The sequence below is a fragment of the Triticum aestivum genome, unplaced genomic scaffold, assembly GCF_018294505.1.
Source record: "Triticum aestivum cultivar Chinese Spring unplaced genomic scaffold, IWGSC CS RefSeq v2.1 scaffold168548, whole genome shotgun sequence".
In the NCBI taxonomy this organism is placed as follows: domain Eukaryota; kingdom Viridiplantae; phylum Streptophyta; class Magnoliopsida; order Poales; family Poaceae; genus Triticum; species Triticum aestivum.
In genome coordinates, this window is record NW_025232626.1 from 3,104 (window position 1) to 9,385 (window position 6,282).

The following is a 6,282-nucleotide window of genomic DNA, read 5'->3' on the forward strand; positions in this document are numbered from 1 at the left end:
CCTATACTTAGTACGGGGAACTAGATGCAATATGCTATACATTGAATTAGATAGCATACTTGCGGTCAAGGCTGTTACACGAGCACATGATTATATGGGTCCTGATGTGGCAGTAATAGTAGAATGTATTCAACTCGCTATGGATTTCGCCAGTATTGACTACGATTATTGTTTCAGGGAAGCTAATGTGGTTGCTGATAGCTTAGCTAAACTTTCTTTTGTTTCTAGTTCGTTGAACTTTGGGACTCTATTATCGTCGACTTTATCCTTCCCCGCAATATAAAGGATATGTCAATTGTTTAAGGAATAAAGTTTATGATGTTTTAAAAAAACAGAGACTCCGGTAAACACCACAGTGATCACCATGTATTGCTATCAATTGATCTTCATTGCGTCTATGATGTTCTTACCGTCTAGCTTGCCGGAGAGCATAAGCTTGGTGTACTCATTGACGTTGATAGTCCTGTACCGGGCCTCCTCGTCTCCCACGACCTCCTCCAGCGGCCCGTACGTGCCGCCGAACTTGGCGCTATGGAACGCCGTGATGGACATCCGATGCTCGCGTGCGTTATCCACCGCCCTGTGCTCGACGCTCTTGTACTTCCCGTTGGTCAGCACCTCAACCACATCGCCGACGTTGACGACGAGGGCACTGGGGAGCGGCATGACCGGGACCCAGCCGGCGTTCCTATTGATCTGCAGCCCGGGGACTGGGCAGACCTGCAGCAGCAGCGTCAGCGCGACGGCATCCGAGTGCGGTGAGAGGCCCAGCACCCTGTCCACGTGCGCCTCCGGGCAAGGCGGGTAGTAGTTCATCCTCACCGCCTGCGACGCGGCCAGCCTCGTCATGTCCGAGTGGTCCCTCACGCCCAGGTTCTCCGCCATGGCTCGCAGCAGCTCGCCTGCTACCCTTTGCACCTCCACTGAGTAGTTCGCCAAACAATTCCTGCCACGGCAAACAAATCAACCGGAGCTCATGCTCAGTCATCACATATCGGTGGCCATTGACAATGATTTTTATTTTGGATGTGACTGTCTCAGTCTATTAAGACCAACAAAGTCTCGGTCAAGTGACATAACATATAAATAAAAAAAACTAAAAGAAAATTTTACACGAATCCAGTCGAGTGTCTGCTCCTCCGAGACGACAAACGCCTGGCCATACCCCTCGATCTCTCCGGGCTCCTGCGCGAGGGCCGCCTTCTCCGCCAGCGGGAGCGCGAAGAATCCCATGACGTTCCTCTTCATCTCCTCCACGGTCTCCTCGGGTATCCCGTGGTTCACCACCTGGAAGAAGCCCCACTTCTCGCAGGCCGACCGCAGCCTGGCGGCCTCCTCCTCCCCTCCGCCGGCGAGGTCGAGGAGCCGGCCGAGGTCGACGATGGGGACCTGCTCCTGTTCTTCGCCGGCAGGGGCGTCGGGACGCAGGTCGACCGTGTTGGGCTGAGGCCGCACGTAGCGGTCGAGGAGGGTGGGCGTGAGCGTGAGCTCGTCACGCCGGGCGGCGAGGTCCTGCACGTTGGGCACGGGCAGCGAGCCGCCAAGGTGCCGTGGCTTGGCGTCGTCCATGGGATCTCACTGATAGATTAGTGTGCTTGCTCTCAATGCTCACAGCTCACAGCTCACTTGGTGGGTGATTTATCTCGTGGGTGAAAAGCTGGCCGGCCGGCACGTTTGTCCGTCGTTCACAAGGTTGGCTAGCGAGCAAAAAGCCAAAGCCAAAAGCTCATAAAAGGTACTTTCTCTTTCGTCCAGTTGTACAAGTCGTTTAAGGAGATGCACAAGAAGATTGCGAGGAGGATATTAAACCAAAAATTAATGACAATTATTAATTATTCCTATTGGGCCCACCAGAAAAATTCTGAGCTTGGAAAGAGCAGCATGCAAATCAGAAATTAATGATCACGGGGTGCATGTTGACTTGTATCTACTAGTACATCCGTCCGGGCCTAGTATTTTAAAGCAAACTTTGTCCATTCATATGACTAATAAAATATAAACTATATGCTACAAAAAGTACACTCTTAGATTCGTATTTCAAAAAGCTTTTCGAAGATATAATTTTTATGACATATAGTTTACATTTTATTAATTAAATTTATTGATCAAACATTAGTCCAAAATAAGAGGGGGCCCAATAAACCCGGACGGAATTAGTTTATGGTACTAGCAACTTTTCAGCCATCTCAGGTCATTAGCATTTGTAGTCATCAAATATTCTTTTTTGATGTTTTTGACCGTCCGATTTTCTCTCAATCCTCTAAGGTCATGTTGATTAGTGGTCATTTATCTTGCAGCTGAAAGCTGGCTCGTGGCGTTATTTATTATTATTATTATTATTTTCTTGCGAGGGGTTAGCTCGTGGCGTTCGGCAGATAGGCTAGCAAGCAAAAATCCAAACTGCCAAAAGCTCATAAACAGGTAGTATTATTTTGGCTTATAGGCTAAACTAAAAAAAAGGTAAAGTTATGGGTAATCAAACACTCCTTAATTAGGAGGACGAAAAGGAGGACGAAAGAGATGAGATTAACCTCAGTCCTCAGCCATGGTACTGAAGGAGGGATTATTTTCTTGATTTTGCTCCTTGATTTTTCATGATTTCTTTGGAATTTATTTCCATTTGGTTTTATTCTATGGTTCATTTTCCATCTTCTTGAAATGTTTGCAATCTTCTCTGGTTTATCTTCTAGAGCACTCCTCTATTGTGTGGATTTGAGGGTTGGAGTCACTGCTAGCTACATCGGGGGTTCACTCTTGCGCCGTCCTCACTCGTTTGGATTTGGGGATGGAGGGCTGCACCAGCGTGTCATCTCCGGTGGGCTGGAGTCGTCGCCTATCGAGACTATGCGGTCTCCATATAAATTATGATAAAAAGCAGACATTTTATCATCGCATTACCATAACTTAGTTGATGTTTGTGTTATTCATACGTGTGAACCCACAATGCCAAATTGGCAGTAGTGTGTGGGTCCACGTAATGTTGCTACATATGTTGGCAGACGGACATTTACCTTTCAAAAATACAAGTGTTCCAAATCTCACAAACTATATTCAAATGATATTATTATTTGTTGAATCATTTAAGTCCATTAGCAAATCAAACCAAACAGTCATCCAAATGCATCATGCAACACTTCAGCTCCAAAATTCATCCACCAGCAATGGTTGTGCCTAGAAGTATAAGAAGTTAATTAATGTTAGTGTGGAGGAAAAGGCAAAAAGGTAAGACAAAGGCAGCAGTAAGCCGGTTACAACATAGTTGAAGACAATTATAACTTGAACAAGAGAACTCACTCTTGTCACTTAATATTCATAAGTGTTTTATAATCCAGACTTGATATTGGCAATAGATAACCAAAACAACATTTGTTCTAAAATACAAGGAGTATCATGAAAGGGTATAGCTACCAGTATATCTCAAAACGAAGTTGATAAGAAAACAAAAGATGGCCTAATTTTTTCTAATGTACATTCATGCATTGCCATGCCAAGCAGACAAAACTAAAACATGGCAAAACTAATAAATTCTAGTAAAAACACTAATCTTGGCTATTCCGTTTCAAATATTCTTTTTCTTGATTGTTTGTTTGTAAGATAGCTAACCGCTCACGCCGAATGATATATTTGATCCGATTTATTTGCGTGCCCTCCAAATGTGCTAGTTACCATTTAAAACTACCTTGATTGAACAAAGGTTGCTGAGATGGAGTTAACATCAATAGCATTAAAATACGGGATAAAAGAATATAACAATATTTCAGGATCCAAACAAGCCAACTGAGTTAGTCACTAGAAATTTGATTTAATATCTAATAATAGTGAAGGCAAGTATGTTCGGGTTTGTTGCACCCCTCATATGTTTGTCAACCTTAGACCATATATTTGACTAGTATAAAATATATAGATATACCACAAAAAATATGTTTCAGATTCTATTCAAAAGAAATTCGTAATCATATTAGTTTTGCTTCATATAATTTTTATTTTATATGTCAATTTTATGGCCAAAATTTGACCAGAATACGAGTAGAAGGAGAAAGTATATCGAAGGATAATATATTAAAAATATTTATACAGGTTCTTATTTCTGGCAAAGGTGTAACTAAGTTTAACTTGTTATTGAACATTTAAGAACCAGAATGGAAGTATCTGAGAAATCATGTGCAAATGGAAACACAAAGTAGATTATACTCCTAGAATATAAGGACTAAGGATGAACAATCACCTGGCGCACAGAAGCTCTTGAAAGGATGATAGTTTATGTGGTAAGATCCTTCATAAAGCTTCTTGTATTGCATTGACTTAAGTTTAACCATGTAGACACTACCATGTATATATAAAAATATCACATTAGAGTCCTCATCGTACCCCAGGAGTCGCCCTCTATTTCTCTTAACATGAGGAGAGATCCCAAGAATGTTATGCATGTCCACGATCTTTCAGAACAACCACATGGGAACACCTTGACAATTGACCTTCCTCTGCCACATTTGAATGCTATATTTAGATAATTGAGCAAGGCCAACACCGCCATCCTCTGCCTTGATGATCTGATCTCTGCATCGTTCATCCCAACCAGGAGGCCCCTCAATCATAGATAGGCTCTGCTGGTTCAAATTAAACTGAAGTATGATGTCCTTCATGGACACCCAATAAAGGACATTCCCAATAAGGGTCCCATGAATATAAGCACAATCACCCACATATGGTTTTGTTGCTGAGATGAGTTTACCCCATGTGCCAGTGTCTGAGGAGTAAACACATGCGATAGGTGAATTACGACGTCCGTACTTTAACATCAAGGCTACCTTGAAGGAGCTGGAGTGGCAACTACCATGCACATGGTCATGGGCGGCGTCGGCACAGAATACCACCCCATTGACTGGATAAAATTTCTTGAACTCAGGCGGAACGGGCAAGCGGCGCTGGTCGCCTGTGATGGGGTCGCACACAACGATGTCTTGCCGCGGGGGCAGGGCGTTGTAGATGAGGACACGGCCCTGGCAACAATCAAGCACAACGTTGTTGTGGTGGTTGCAACATTCCAAGTCGAAGCGCTTGGGAGGTACGCGGTCGGGAGGATCCAAGATTGACGCCCTGAACACGATCCTGTCGTTGTGGCTCAGTAAGGCACCGAGGACGGGCGGCCCATCTTTCCGATGGAGGGTGCGGAAACGGCAGAGGAACTAAGGATCCGTGGTGAGGCGTCGCCAACGCTGGCAGACGGCAGAGGCGCAGCAGAGCGAGGACGGCAGAGGCGGGAGGAGCAGGAGGATCTCACCGAGGAGATCATCATTGTCGAGCGGGGAGGCCAGCCAGCTTCGGTCGAGGAGGCAGGTCTCACGGTCTTAAAAATAGATACGTACAACGTTTCTGTGCGATTTGAATGTATTGGAATGTGATCTCAAAACAAAACACCTTTAGCTTTCTTAGAGAAGGTGTTTTGTTGAACACCTTCAATCTGACCCGAGGCCTTCCTGATATAGGACAAGGCGAGTGAACCAATTCAAATAACTTTGTTGAGTCACTCTTGTCGAGTGCCACAATAACTTCTATACAATCACGCTACCTAGGACCCCTCTAGCCAGAATTGATTGCACTGCAACAACATCGTTATCTACCGAACTAGCAAAACATTGACATGCTTCCAGCAAAACATTGATACAGTTCCAGCAAAATGACATGGTCCTAGCAAAAACATTGGTATGCTTCCAGCAAAAAAATTACATGGTCGTTCCAACAAAAATATGATATGGTTCCAGCTCAAAAAATTGACATAGTTTCCGAACAAAAGAACAATAAAAAAAATGCGCCGTTCTGCAGCATCTCCCCCTTGCCACCGTCATACCAGGACCTCGCCTTGCCCCGTGGTAACACCTCAACTTGCCAGCAGTAGCAAGAAAAAAAACTCACCGTTACTATGGTTGCATCGCCGCCGTAGCCCACAGCGTGACGCCGTTCACCATTTGCAGCTCCCCCGAATGCCGGTTGTAGCTCCTCTTGATGTCGGTTGCAACTCCCGCTAGTAGAAAAAAACCCCATTCATCCCGGTTCGTGAGGGCCATTTGTCCCGGTTCACGAACCGGGACTAAAGGGTCGTCACTAAAGCCCTGTTCCTTTAATCCCGGTTCGCCTAGGAACCGGGACAGATGAGGCTCCACGTGGCCGCTGCCGCTTGCCCGGGTAGGGGGGCCTTTTGTCACGGTTGGTGCCACCAACCGTGACAAAAAGAATTCCACGTGTCAGCATTTCAGGGGCTGAGTTTTTTGGTTTTTTTCTGAA

General features: G+C 45.1%; 1 pseudogene; it reads right to left on the reverse strand.

The window, feature by feature from the left end:
• Positions 1-254: 254 nt before the first annotated feature.
• On the reverse strand, positions 255-1,589 carry LOC123175953 (S-norcoclaurine synthase 1-like; annotated as a pseudogene).
• Positions 1,590-6,282: the final 4,693 nt, after the last annotated feature.